The 14,597-nt window shown below is 41.4% G+C and overlaps 1 protein-coding gene across 2 annotated transcripts in view; it reads right to left on the minus strand.

Moving 5' to 3' along the window:
- Positions 1–14,597, minus strand: part of LOC126593049 (guanylate kinase 2-like) — a 42,071-nt gene that overhangs the window by 23,169 nt on the left and 4,305 nt on the right. The window lies entirely within an intron of this gene.

The following is a 14,597-nucleotide window of genomic DNA, read 5'->3' on the forward strand; positions in this document are numbered from 1 at the left end:
TCATTTAATATTAAATTTTAATGTGGAATGCATTCAACATTTTGTGAGGTGCTAATATAAAAAGCCAAATTTAATTAACTACTATTGGAACCACTCAGTACTACGGTCTAGTGATATTCCTCTTCACTTGGAAGTGAGAGGTCTTAGGTTCAAATCTCGTGGATGGCGAAATCGATATCAAATTATGTTGCCTATTATGTGGCTTAGCCAAACTCCCCCTCCCCTTAGTGTAAAAATATCGATGTAATATAAAAAAATAACTACTATTGGAGGGAAAAGTATATTGAACTCAAATTTGAAACTAAGAAATGACAACAAACTCTTAAAACCTTAGGGAACTTCCTCCATAATAGGTGGAGCAGTTACACCACATATACAGATAAGTCTCTTTCTCTTCTTTTTTTTTTTTTTTTTTGGACAAACGATAATGTTAGTAGATTAAATTGTTAGTCGTAGGGGAGGGGACCGATGGAAATTAAATCCACACCAGGATGCATAGGCATCATTGCTTTCTAGCACTGGAGTAAAGCGTGATTTGTTGTAAGTCCCTCTTTTTGGGTTACATGTTCATTATGAATGCTAGTCTTATTGTAAGCAAGAACATAAGGAACTCTAAAGAAGAGAAGATTGATCTCCAAACATGACCATGGTGTACCTTGTTGAGAATGAGTCCCACATTTATGAGATGAGTGATCTTGCATGGGCTTGTAAGTAGGTTGAACTATTTTCCATATTGCCAATTCGTTTTTTTGTGGAACCTCAACTTTCTCCATGGTATCAGAGCAAGTTGTCTCTTGTGTGAAGCCCAACTGCCACACGTGCTCCACATCACCCGATTTGTGTTGTCCACGAGTTAGGCTTGACACTCATGAGGGCGTGTGTTGAGAATAAATCACACATTGATGAGAGAAGGGACCTTGCATCTCCATATTGCCAAATGGTTTTATGATGGAACCTCAACTTTCTTCGTAGTATTAGAGCAGGTTGTCCCACGTGTGAAGCCAAACGGCCACGTGCGCTTCACGCAACCTCGTTGTGTTGCTTCACATCACCCAGTTGTGTTGTCTATGTGTTAGGCTTGAAAATTCGTCACATGTGAGGGGACATGTTGAGGTTGGGCTACTCTCCATATTGACAATTGGTTTTATGGTGGAACCTCAACTTTCTTCATGGTATTAGATCAGGTTGTCCCATGTATGATGCCAAACGGTCACACGCGCTCCATGTCACCCCTTGTGTTGTTCACATGTTAAGCTTGAAAATTTGTCACACATGAGGGAGCATGTTAAGAATGAGTCTCATATTGATGGGAAGAGGAACCTTGCATGGGCTTATAAGTAGGTTGGACTACTCTTCATATTGCCAATTAATTTAATGGTAGAACATCAACTTTCTTCATTCCTTTGCTGCAGACTAATGTAAATATGATTTTACTAGTTATGGTTTTACGATATTAGATGTTTGAAACTTGGTCGAATCGATTCTAGGTCCTCTTTCACAATCCTCATTCGTTAACATGCTATCCGATAGAATTATCATGCGGTCGCTGCTTAATGACCTCTTAATAACCTTTTAATGATCTATAAATTGCAATCGGAATAATCCTTATTTGTTTTCATGTGGTACCAGTTTGGATCAAAACTTGAACTTTGGGCTCAGGAAAGGGGCTGGCCCAAAAGGATGCCTAAAGGAAGAGTCGGCCTAAGCCCAGCCAAAACCCAGAAAGCAGAAAAGGGCTTTTCTGACTTGGTGCAGCTCATGAAGACCACTTGCTCACCTACCCAAAGGCCAAGTGGTATAGACTGACCAGTTATACAGCCCATAAAGTACTTTATAATGGCAGAACAAGTAAAATAGTTGATGAGTCACTGCCTCTCAAGTTGGATTTGGGCAAGGCTGCTGCCACAAGAAGCCAAGCTGAGTTGTCTATAAAAGAAGAAAGAGAAATCAGGAATAAGGACACTCAAACAAACAAACAAATGCAAGCACAAACTCTGCTCAAAGCCAGATTTGCCTTCAAAACGAAGCTGTAGTCAGCCCAAGCCTTCATCCCTCTCGGGACAAGCCTTCACTCAAACATTTGTAATAGCTCTGCTACCCTGTTCAACCTTGCTGTAGTATCGATTTCTCTTTGTAAACTCTTCTCCTTACCTCTCTCTAAAGCTCTCAGACCCTTGATAAGCCACAAAGATAGGGACCTGCAAGACGACCAGGCTTGCCCGACAAGGTTAAACCTTGCCCGACCTTCTTTGTTTTTGTCTTTTCATTCATTAGCCTAGCAATATGTTGTATACTTCCAGCTGTATTCAAGTTATTTCTAGTAAGATGACTATTAAAAGAATCTCTCAGTACTTGGATCCGATTTGAATATATCTTCATTGTTCAAACCAGATCTAAGTTTTAAACCCTCGGGCATGTAAATTTGATCAGTTAAAAGTCCTTGGCCTCAAGGCATAAAAAAGAACCTTATGTGGACTTAACCCATCCATGATAGTCCTTAATAAACAAGAAGTCCGAAGTTACTTGGGGCGCAAGTAATCGACCTACCCCTTAGTTTTATTTCTATTATATTGTGATTATCATAGAACGCTTAAGCATGGAATGGATTATGATGGGAAGCCTCAAGGCCTACACCTAAGGCCCTACAAAGGCACCTATTTGGATTCATTCCGTTCCGCAGTCTAGAACGTTTGAGTATAAAGAACGAATTCTGATGGGAAGCCTCAATGCCTACACCTAAGGCCCCACAAAGGCACCTATTTGGGTTCATTGTATCTCTCGGATTCGAGTAATCAGAAGTATAATAGTTGTAAGACTCCTGCAATCAATGGAACAAATATTATGTGTTCGAGCACTGGTTTAGTTATTGATGGGAAGCCTCAAGGCCTACATCTAAGGCCCCACAAAGGCACCTGTTATAACTAACATGGTTTCTCAGGCATATATATATATATATATACAACTAAAACTTGACATCCATTTTACATCTGCCATGCTAAATATGGCAGTGGCACGCCTGAGTACTTAGAAGTTAACCTTGATTGTAAGCCTCAATGCCTACAACTAAGGCCCCACAAAGGCACCTCTCAAAGTTAACGATGTCCTTCTCTTCCAGCCTTGCCTGACGAGTCTTGCCCGACAAGCTTTGCCTGACGAGTCTTGCCTGACAAATATTGCCCGACGAGCCTTGCCCGACAAAGCCCGACAGTGAAGCAGAAGCCCGACAGCAGCCCTTAACCGGCGCCAACCTCCCAGGAAGTTGTGTGCTCGTCGGCCAGGAAACGTCCCCGACGGAAATTCCTGACACGAACATAGTTTTGGCACGCCCAGTGGGACACATTTGATCAGAAGATATATGTCAAAATGCCAGAAGATTTGCAAACCACGCTGCTGCAGATGTTGCAAAGATTGGAGAAAGCCTCCACAGGCTCCAGAAAAGAAACAGACTTGGTTCCTCTCGAGGGAAAGAGACTTAAAACCAGCCAGCCAGAAGAGGTGGTGGTGGACAAACTTGCACTTCCCTTCTCAGAGGCCCCTATAAATATGATCAGTATGGCATGGGCTGAGAAGGGAAAAGAAAAAATCACAAGGGAAGTGGAGGAAGGAAGACTGGCTAAAAAACCTATAGGAAGTATAATCAAATCGCCCGAATATCCAAAAGCAGCCATAATCAAGGGGATGGTTATGTGTAGTAAGTGCCAATGCGAGTTTGAGCTCGAAATTCCCCCAGCTGGAATCCTCATTAATCAGGAACTGATCAGGAGGAAAGAAGAAGATGAAAAGAAAGAAGCTCACGAAAAGATCAAGCAGGAAACAAGAAAAGAAACTTCCCGAAGCGGTTTTCAATGATTAGGAGGTGATTCCCAACCCAAAGCTTTATCAAAAGTATTTCGAAACCATGAAGCTTCTGAAGAGGCAGAAGATATGGAGGCCAAAACACGGAGGGAAATCAAGAGGATTGATGGCATAACAAATCCTGTCAGATAAGGAAATCCTACCCACCTCGGGCGAAAATGGTACGTAGTCGGAAAGAATGGACAGCCCACCAAACAAATGGGAGCCTCCATGGTCAGGAGAGTTCAAAGGCAGCACAAAGCCTACATGAATTCCCTGAAGACCCCTGCAACATCTAAAGCCTCCCAAAATCAAAAATTGGAGAAGACATCATCTGGGGGAAGTAGTCAGCTCCGCTGGAGAAGTAAGAAAGAGGTGGAAAAGGCCAGTAGCAAGACAGAAGGCGAGAAGGATGAGGTGCCGCAGAACCAACACCCTGGGAAGTATAGGATCTTGAGGCGGGCTCAAGAAGATCTAATCATGGTACCAACTCCCGGATGGAAACCGGATGGAACTGTTTCATCTGAAAGGAGACCAACTTCTCTGCCATTGGTAGATCCTTTTGGTGAAGTTCCAAAGCAAACGCTGTATGCGGGCATGGATCGACAAGAAAGGGCACTGGAACCACTACTTCTTGCAGATGCAATGGCTTGGTTGGATGAATTCATGGACCAGATTGGGAGCAAGAAAGAAGATTTGCCCGAGCCTAGTAATTTTCATATCAACATGGCGTATGTATTATCCGCCATGTTGGTGCCAGACCTGATCAGCCCGCTACTATGGAGGGTGATTACTTGACAACTGAGCCAATGATGGCACATGTCAATGTAGAGGTAGTCGAAGAAGGAGAATCGGGCAAGGCTGAATCCGCTGAAGGGTCCAAAGATGGTCCTTTCAGGATTTATACAGACGAAATGGTGTTTAACCGCCCGAACATCTCGTTGGCCAATCATCTGAAGCCTATATATGTTACAGCTCATTTGGAAGGGGTGCCCTTCAAAAGAATTTTAATTGATGGGGGAGCAGCTGTTAATGTGTTACCAGCTAAGCAAATGAGGAAAATGGGAAGAGGCACGGAGGATCTTATTCCTACAGACCTCACGGTCTCTAGCTTCTCGAGCGCTATCACCAAAACTCATGGGATATTGCCTTTAGAAATGGATTTGGGATCTAAACAGATCATGCTGGCATTCTTTGTGGTGGACTGCACCTCCACTTATGGAGCCTTACTCGGAAGAGATTGGATTCATCAGAGTCTAGCCATAACCTCCACTCTTCATCAACAAGTGGCTGTTTATCATGAAGCGGGCAAAAAAGGACCAAGCTTTTGGGAGATGGTAGAGGCCGAATCACGGCCATTTCTCCCCACAGCTAATGTTGCGGAAGCAAGTTTCTACGACTCCAACGTAGGAATCTTGAAATGTTCAGGAACTGATGAGAACGGCCGCCCTACCAAGGTGACGGTCCAAAAGCTTTTGGAACAAGGAATGCTCCGTACTAGAGAGGAGTGGGATAGACCTTGTATCATCCCAAATCCCCTACACCATCAATGACTGAACAAAAGAAGAAAGATCAGGTAATGGCAATCAGATCCCTGATTAAAAGACTGTTGGTATATGGGAAGGGAAGAAGGCAAGAAAGGGAGCTCTTGGACAAAAAAGAGCAGGAAAGGCAGGTGGGAGCTTCAACCAGCCAGCATGAAAGCAAGGAGGAATCTTGCAGAGAAGAATTGGAAAGGGCCATTCAAATGGCCAAGTGTATTTATGACCTAGATGGGCCAGACGACTTGCCCGAAAGCCCAGAGCTAGTCGAATTTTTGTGTGCAGAACCAGATAAGCCACCACCAGAAGTCCAAGATCCTCTGGAAGTTATTGATCTAGGGACAGAGGAAGATCCAAGACCAATACAAATTAGTGGTTTATTAGGGGTTGATGATCGGGCAAAGATTATCTGCCTTTTGCAAGAATTCAAAGACTGTTTTGCTTGGCATTATACTGAGATGCCAGGTTTAGATTCAGCCTTGGTGGAACATAGAATGCCCATCAAGAAGGGATATAAACCTGTTAAGCAAGCACCACGAAGGATGTCAAAGGAGATAGAAGAAAATGTCAAAGAAGAGATTGAAAGGCTAGTAAAAGCTGGCTTTATCAGACCAGCCAAATATGTGGAGTGGTTGGCCAACATTGTACCCGTTTTAAAAGCTATAATAAAAGCAATACAATGTTGTGTGGATTACAGAAATATTAATGGCGCTACACCAAAAGATGAGTATCCCATGCCCATGGCTGATTTATCCATAGATGCAGTAGCAAAACATAAAGTCTTATCTTTTATGGATGGGAATGTCGGGTATAATCAGATAAAGATGGCTCCAGAAGATATACATAAAACAGCTTTTAGGTGTCCCGGTCATGTGGGGGCATATGAATATCTGGTCATGCCATTCGGGCTCAAGAATGCTGGTGCAATCTACCAAAGGGCAATGAATGCCATCTTTCACGATCTGATTGGCCAGAGCATGGAAGTATACATCGATGACATAGTGGTGAAATCTAAGACAGAAAAGCAGCATCTGGTAGACCTCAGACAAGCATTAACAAGGATGAGGATCCACAAATTAAAGATGAATCCAAAGAAGTGCGCGTTTGGAGTAAGAGCGGGCAACTTCTTAGGATTCCTGGTGCATCAAAGAGGTGTAGAAGTGGACAAGAACAAATCTCGAGCAATAATGGAGTCACCTTCACCCACCAACAAGGTGCAACTCCAGAGCCTACTGGGCAAAATTAACTTCTTGAGGAGATTCATTGCCAATTTAGCAGGCAAAATCCAGCCGCTGACTCCTTTACTAAGATTGAAAGATAAAGAAAACTTCGAGTGGGGACCACCACACCAACAGGTCTTTGACAGCATCAAGGCCTATTTAACTTCTCCACTAGTGTTGGTGCCACCTCAAAGGGGAAAACCCTTAAAGCTGTATATTTTTGCCTCAGAAAAGTCAATTGGGAGTTTGCTAGCCCAAAATAATGAAGGCGGGAAGGAGCAGGCAGTGTACTACCTCAGTAGAATTCTGACCGAGGTAGAAACAAGATATTCCCCAGTAGAGAGATTATGCTTGGCTATATATTTCACTGCCAGTAAGCTAAGGCATTACATGTTACCTTGTCACGTGCACATCATCGCCAAGACAGATGTGATAAAGTACATGTTGTCAAAGCCAATGCTAACAGGAAGGATTGGGAAGTGGATTCTAGCATTATCAGAGTTCAGTTTTCAGTATGTACCCCAAAGGGCAGTCAAAGGCCAAGCAATTGCTGACTTCCTGGTCGAGCATCAAGAATCTCAAAGTGAGGTAATCAATATCCCAGTAAGCCTGGAGATCACTAGCATTTGGATCCCGCCAAGAAAAGATATCTCGGGCAGAAAAGATTGGATCCAACAAGAGATAAGAAGAGTGACTGGTCTCTGGATCACTCCTTGGAAGCTGTATTTTGATGGATCTCACACTCAGAAGGCTTCAGGAGCAGGAATTGTGATTGTAAACCCTCAAGGGGTTTATCATTATTACTCATTTCTCCTGGACTACCAAGGAAATACTAATAATCGGGCAAAGTATGAGGCCTTAATAATTGGTCTGGAAATCTTGATGGATCTGGGGGCAGTAGAGGTAGAGGTCTTTGGAGATTCAGAGTTAGTAATAAACCAGTTAAATGAGGAGTTCAAGTGCAGACATATCACCATGGCGGGGTATTACTTGGTGGCTACGCAATTACTGAGTTTCTGGGATTCTGAGATATCAGTCAATCATGTTCCCATGGGATCCAACTTAGCGGCCAACGAGATGGCACAACTAGCCTCGGGAGTGCCAATACAGAAGAGAATATATGGGGTAGATGTCCATATCCAAAGAAGAAACCTTCCTTCTATCTTAGAAAGGGGATTCAGTCTAGATATAATGGTTCTAGAAACCGAGATAGAAGATTGGAGGTCACCTATCATTCATCATTTGAAGGATCCCTCTTCACCTACAAGCAAGAAGAATAGACAGCAAGCAACCAAGTATGTCTTATGGGCGAAGAACTTGCTAAGGAAAACTCCATATGGGTTACTATTGAAATGCTTGGGCCAAGAAGAATCCATGAGGGTAATGGCCGAAGTACATGAAGGAGTATGTGGAGCACATCAGGCTGGAACGAAGATGAGATGGTTGCTTAGAAGGTATGGTTATTTCTGGCCCGACATGGAAAAAGATTGCAAGTCTTATGCCCAAGGTTGTGAAGAATGTCAAAGGCACGAACCTCTCCAGCATGTGCCCTCGGTACCTTTAAATCCAGTAGTCAAGCCTTGGCCCTTCAGATGATGGGCGATGGACTTCATCGGGCAAATCTATCCAGCTTCTAGTAGAGTGCATACTTTCATAATTGTAGCAACGGATTATTTCACCAAGTGGGTGGAAGCATCAGCAGTAAAATCCATAACTTCAGCAGCAGTCAAGAATTTTATCGAGACCAAGATTCTGCACAGATATGGGGTGCCCAAAACTATAGTAATGGATCGTGGGCCATCTTTTATTTCAAAAGAAGTTGAGGAGTTTGCAAGCAAGTACAAAATAAAGATGATCCAGTCCAATCCATACTACCCTCAATCAAATGGCCAGGCAGAGGCCAGCAACAAGATCCTGGTCAACATTATCAAAAGAATGGTGATAGATAGTCCAGAAAAGTGGCATGAAAAGCTGGGTAACACTTTGTGGGCATACAGAACTTCCAAGAGGGCAGGAACAGGGACAACTCCTTATGCTTTAACTTGCGGGCAAGATACAGTGCTTCCCGTGGACATCAATGTAAGTTCTGTCAGAATTCAAAATCAATTTGGATTACACAGTGAAGAGTACATCGAAGCCATGTGTCAAGGAATTGAAGACTTGGATGTAGCCTGAATTGAAGCTTTGAACCAGATTCAGGAAGGAAAGCAAGTCGTTGCCTGAGCTTATAACAAAAAGGTAAAGATGAAGTCTTTCAAGGAAGGGGATTTAGTCTGGAAAACAGTCCTCCCTCTAGGAGCTCAGCTCAGGGGCTTTGGAAAATGGAGCCCGACATGGGAAGGTCCTTTTATTATTAGTCGCGTTTTGGATAAGGGAGGATGCTACTTGGCGGACCTTGAAAGAAACAGGCAGAAACATCCCATTAATGTTAAATTCTTAAAGAAATATTGTCCTACGTTGTGGGATGTTAGAGATTGTTATATTGAAGAGGATGCAAGGTAAAGCAAGCTTCAGGATATCAATGGGCAGTGTATATTTATCAATCATTCAAGAAGACGGGAAGACAAGAGTTGCTGAAATAATGTATATTTCATTTCGACAAATTGGTAAAATTTACAACGGATTCAAGACCGACGTATTACAATCAATTCTCCTTCTGGATGCAATGATATCTTCAGCTGATTTTCTGATGTCTTCATGGATGGAACCCGATCAGGTGATCGGGTTATGCGGCCAAGACACGCCTGGTAGAGCATCCTCAATGTGTGATGGTGAAGCCTGACTTATTACGGTAGCGAGCAGGAAAGCAAGCCTTCGTGAGGAAACCGCCTGACCAAGGGTGTTGGAGATAACGGGGTGTTCGACCAAAGGTGTTGGAGATAGCGATTATCTGATGAAAACTTTTTTTCTCACGGAAATGGAATTTTAGGAAACTCCACTTAAAATTTGAAGAACTCATTCCACAGTTTTGGGAGGAAACTCAAAAAGAAGAAACACTTGGGAAGAATGAAAGTTGAGTTCGATGATGGTTTGTTAAGAAAGCTGACATTTATAAAGAATATCAGAGAGTAGTTCAAGGGTTGTGAGAAGATCAAGAGACTCCGGGTGCCATTAATTTCAAGTGGAAGATACAAGTTCCAAGGGCAAGGGTGCAGCCGCATGCAGCTATTCAATCAATATTGGCGCCTGGAATTCCAGGCTAAATATCAATTGAAGTGGGCACTGTTTGGATCAAAACTTGAACTTTTGGCTCAAGAAAGGGGCTGGCCCAAAAGAATGCCTAAAGGAAGAGTCGACCTAAGCCCAGCCAAAACCCAGAAAGCAGAAAAGGGCTTTTCTGACTTGGTGCAGCTCATGAAGACCACTTGCTCACCTACCCAAAGGCCAAATGGTATAGACTGACCAATTATACAACCCATAAAGTACTTTATAATGGCAGAACAAGTAAAATAGCTGATGAGTCACTGCCTCTCAAGTTGCATTCGGGCAAGGCTGCTGCCACAAGAGGCCAAGCTGAGTTGTCTATAAAAGAAGAAAGAGAAATCAGGAATAAGGACACTCAATCAAACAAACAAATGCAAGCACAAACTCTGCTCAAAGCCAGATTTGCCTTCAAAACAAAGTTGTAGTCAGCCCAAGCCTTCATCCCTCTCGGGATAAGCCTTCACTCAAACCTTTGTAATAGCTCTGCTATCCTGTTCAACCTTGCTGTAGTATCGATTTCTCTTTGTAAACTCCTCTCCTTACCTCTCTCTAAAGCTCTCAGACCCTTGATAAGCCACAAAGATAGGGACCTGCAAGACGACCAGGCTTGCCCGACAAGGTTAAACCTTACCCGACCTTCTTTGTTTTTGTCTTTTCATTCATTAACCTAGCAATATGTTGTATACTTCCAGCTGTATTCAAGTTATTTCTAGTAAGATGACTATTAAAAGAATCTCTCAGTACTTGGATCCGATTTGAATATATCTTCATTGTTCAAACCAGATCTAAGTTCTAAACCCTCGGGCATGTAAATTTGATCAGTTGAAAGTCCTTGGCCTCAAGGCATAAAAAAGAACCTTATGTGGACTTAACCCATCCACGATAATCCTTGATAAACAAGAAGTCTGAAGTTACTTGGGGCGCAAGTAATCGATCTACTCCTTAGTTTTATTTCTATTATATTGTGATTATCATAGAACGCTTAAGCATGGAATGGATTCTGATAGGTAGCCTCAAGGCCTACACCTAAGGCCCTACAAAGGCACCTATTTGGATTCATTCCGTTCCGCGGTCTAGAACGTTTGAGTATAAAGAACGAATTCTAATGGGAAGTCTCAAGGCCTACACCTAAGGCCCCACAAAGGCACCTATTTGGGTTTGTTCTATCTCTCGGATTCGAGTAATCAGAAGTCTAATAGTTGTAAGACTCCTGCAATCAATGGAACAAATATTATGTGTTCGAGCACTGGTTTAGTTATTGATGGGAAGCCTCAAGGCTTACACCTAAGGCCCCACAAAGGCACCTGTTATAACTAACATGGTTTCTCAGGCATATATATATATATACAACTAAAACTCGACATCCATTTTACATCTGCCATGCTAAAGATGGCAGTGGCACGCCTGAGTACTTAGAAGTTAACCTTGATTGTGAGCCTCAAGGCCTACAACTAAGGCCCCACAAAGGCACCTCTCAAAGTTAACGATGTCCTTCTCTTCCAGCCTTGCCTGAGGAGTCTTGCCCGACAAGCCTTGCCTGACGAGTCTTGCCCGACAAGTCTTGCCTGACGAGTCTTGCCCGACGAGCCTTGCCCGACAAAGCCCGACAGTGAAGCAGAAGCCCGACAGCAACCCTCAACCGGCGCCAACCTCCCGGGGAGCTGTGTGCTCGTCGGCCAGGAAATGTCCCCGACGGAAATTCCTGACGCGAACAGTACCAAAGCCGACGTCTTAAATTCATCTGAAAGAAATATTTACTTTATTTCTTATTTCCGCTGTATGAATTGTTCTCTGCCAATATTGATCATATGTTTAATAATGAAAGATGATTGAACAAGTGAATCATTTTATATAGTAAAATATCTTCCTTCAGTTGGGTTCCATGAATTTCAACTCGTCAAGAGAAGATGAAAAGGTCTAGTTGTTTAATTAGATGGCATTAGAAGTAAATTTTAGTCTAATGCTAATAATTGTTAATCAATCTCGTGATTAACTCAACTGGAGGTTCTTAGTAATGTCATTTGTGTAGTTGACCTAATAAATTCCTCTTCGCCTACAAAGTATACCAGCATTTCTTTTCCTTGCTCATATCCCAACCAATATCACATTCCCTTTAGTATACATCCGTAAACTTTTGGATCTCTAATTTCAAAGACAAAATGGCTATCAAACGACCCTCTACTTCAAATTGATTTCAATTTTTGGTATACATGTGTATTCATGTGCATTTCTTCCGTACTATTCCACATCCTTTCCACCACCCACCCTTTCTTTCTTCATTGTATTTTCTTTTATTTATAACCAAAAGTAAAAATTAGAAACCATAAACGAAATGATCATCAAACGGGTCTTTTAACTTTTATTTTGTTTGTGTAGCAGCCTTCTTGATAGTCTACAAACAAGTAGGGGAAGGGCTGAAATTCGAATTTGTTCATGCTACAACAAGTTTTGGTCCAAGAGTCACTTCATGTTCGAGCTTCATAAGATTCCAGAATCTATTTTGGCAAACTCATGGGCCCTTTGCTGTATATTCATTTTATTTTTTTTTCAATCTTCATGCTATATATCGAAGAAGGGATGTGATTTTTGCAAATTTATATTTCTCCCAACTCAATCATGTTTAATTTTAACATTTAAATTGAATAAACAAGAAAATCAGCAAACAAAAATATATAAAAGTGTGCGAAAATTATTTCCATTCAAACACTGTTAACCGTTAAATTTAAACTTAGACATCCTTAAACAAAGTAGATACCGAGTTGATAGTCCACAGCCCTAGCTTTCAAACAAAAGATACCAAAAGCTGCACTCTACCTGTTGCTACATAGCATGTGAAATTTTGAAGTGTGTGAATAGAACCTACACAAACTGAAACACAAATCACCGGATCTCCCACTTGCCCTGTGTGGCCTCATTCAGGCATCAGGGTTCCCCACTGAACCACCGAAAAAAAATTGGTACAAGATTCCAACTTTTACAGACACATGAATAGGAGTACTCTCAGTGCAGAAGCTTCTCATATGGGCCATCTCCAACTGCTCTAGATAGATAGGATATGGGAGAAAGATTTCCGAGCAACTAGAATACTAAGAGCTTGTTTAGATGTGCTTTTGAAATAACTAAAAACACTTTTAGTGAAAATGTTTTTGGAACTAATTTTTAGTATAAATGCAAGTAAATTCTAGAAAAACATTTTAAGTGCTTTTAAAACTAAAAAAACATTTTCTCTAAGAGTATTTTCAGTACTTTTAAAAGTACATTCAAACGAGCTATAAAATAGCGGTGTTTATAATCTATTACACGTATTCATGTAATCAATCAAGTAGGATTGCGTAGAAAACATAAAACACGCGCTATTGTTCTAAAATATCGCAATAACGTCTCGGAACTATAGGCAAGTCATTCTCACCACCTTAGCGCCCTTTAACGACCCACGCCCATGCTCCCTTGCCCTAAAATATGTGGCACATAATATATGGAAACACTCGAGCCTCGTAAAATTCCAAGCCTAATTTGCAATAAGTTTGTATGCCCAACTAGACCTAACGTGCGAAACTGGACCATGTGAACTTACACAACTTACGGCTGTGTCACAACCCACCAAAGACCCCACTCCAAATCACGACAGCAAGGGACTTCTGGAATCTGTCATTTATTTTCTTTTTTCTCTCCTTTTTTTTCTTTTAGATTTAAGAAAATAAATTGATTGGTTGGGAGGTTGTCTGCAAATTGAGGTCATTGGTAGGTCAATTCACAACTGATGAAATTCAACTAACGGCCATTGTTAAATATTCGGGGTATCTTGTCAATTGTTAAATATTCGGGAAACTTCAGCCTCAGCTTCTACTAATTTCCAACTACGATTCCTTATAATTGTTGGTATATTTGAATTTGGATTGTATGCTTGTTAGATTGCAGCTGGTTGATAGTTACATATGCAAATTCTTTAATTGTATCTAATGCCATATGGAAGCATCACTAGGTGAATATGTCTGCATTTTTTATCACATGACTTGATTTGAGCAGAAAACTTGATTGCTGACAAATCACGTGATAATATATGCGTGACTAAATTGCGGGATGGAAATTGGGCAAAATTGCTTTTTGACGGTCATATATGTGTGACTAAATTGTCTATTGCTGGTTGATAGTTACATTAGCAAACTCTAGTTGTACATGTAGAGGGCATTTTTCTTCCGAAATATTTTTGTTCACCATTCTTGTTAGATGAGTTTGATTAAATTTATCAACTACAAAAATATCAAAATTCGAACTCCAATTTCCTAAGTTTGAATTTTATGTAAATAGTTGTCATTTTCAAATTTCTATGAGTGAGAGTTAAAAACAAAAATACAAGAGAACTAAATGGCCACCATCACCAGCACATACCCTTGTCACTACTACCGACACCACCATCACCACCTACCACCATGATCACCACCATCATAGATGTCGCCACCACCACATAACATCATCATTACCGCTGCTACTGCCACACTAATGTCATCGCCGCCATTGTCGTCACTGCCACGCATTGTCATCACCATCCCACCACCACCAAACGTCATCACCGCCATTGTGACCACTACTATTAGCACATTTTCTAACTACGATCTTATTTATATATTAATAAATCTATTTACACATTGAATTTTGTATTTAAACTTCATTGTTCTTTTAGGTTAGCCGAACAAGGAAATTCACAAATTCTAGAAAATAAAATTTTGTCCTTTCAATTTCGGAATTCCTTAGTAATCTTAAATTTCTTCATTCAAACGCAGTTAAAAAATTGGAGGAA

This window comes from Malus sylvestris, chromosome 12 (genome assembly GCF_916048215.2).
Source record: "Malus sylvestris chromosome 12, drMalSylv7.2, whole genome shotgun sequence".
Classification (NCBI taxonomy): Eukaryota; Viridiplantae; Streptophyta; class Magnoliopsida; order Rosales; family Rosaceae; genus Malus; species Malus sylvestris.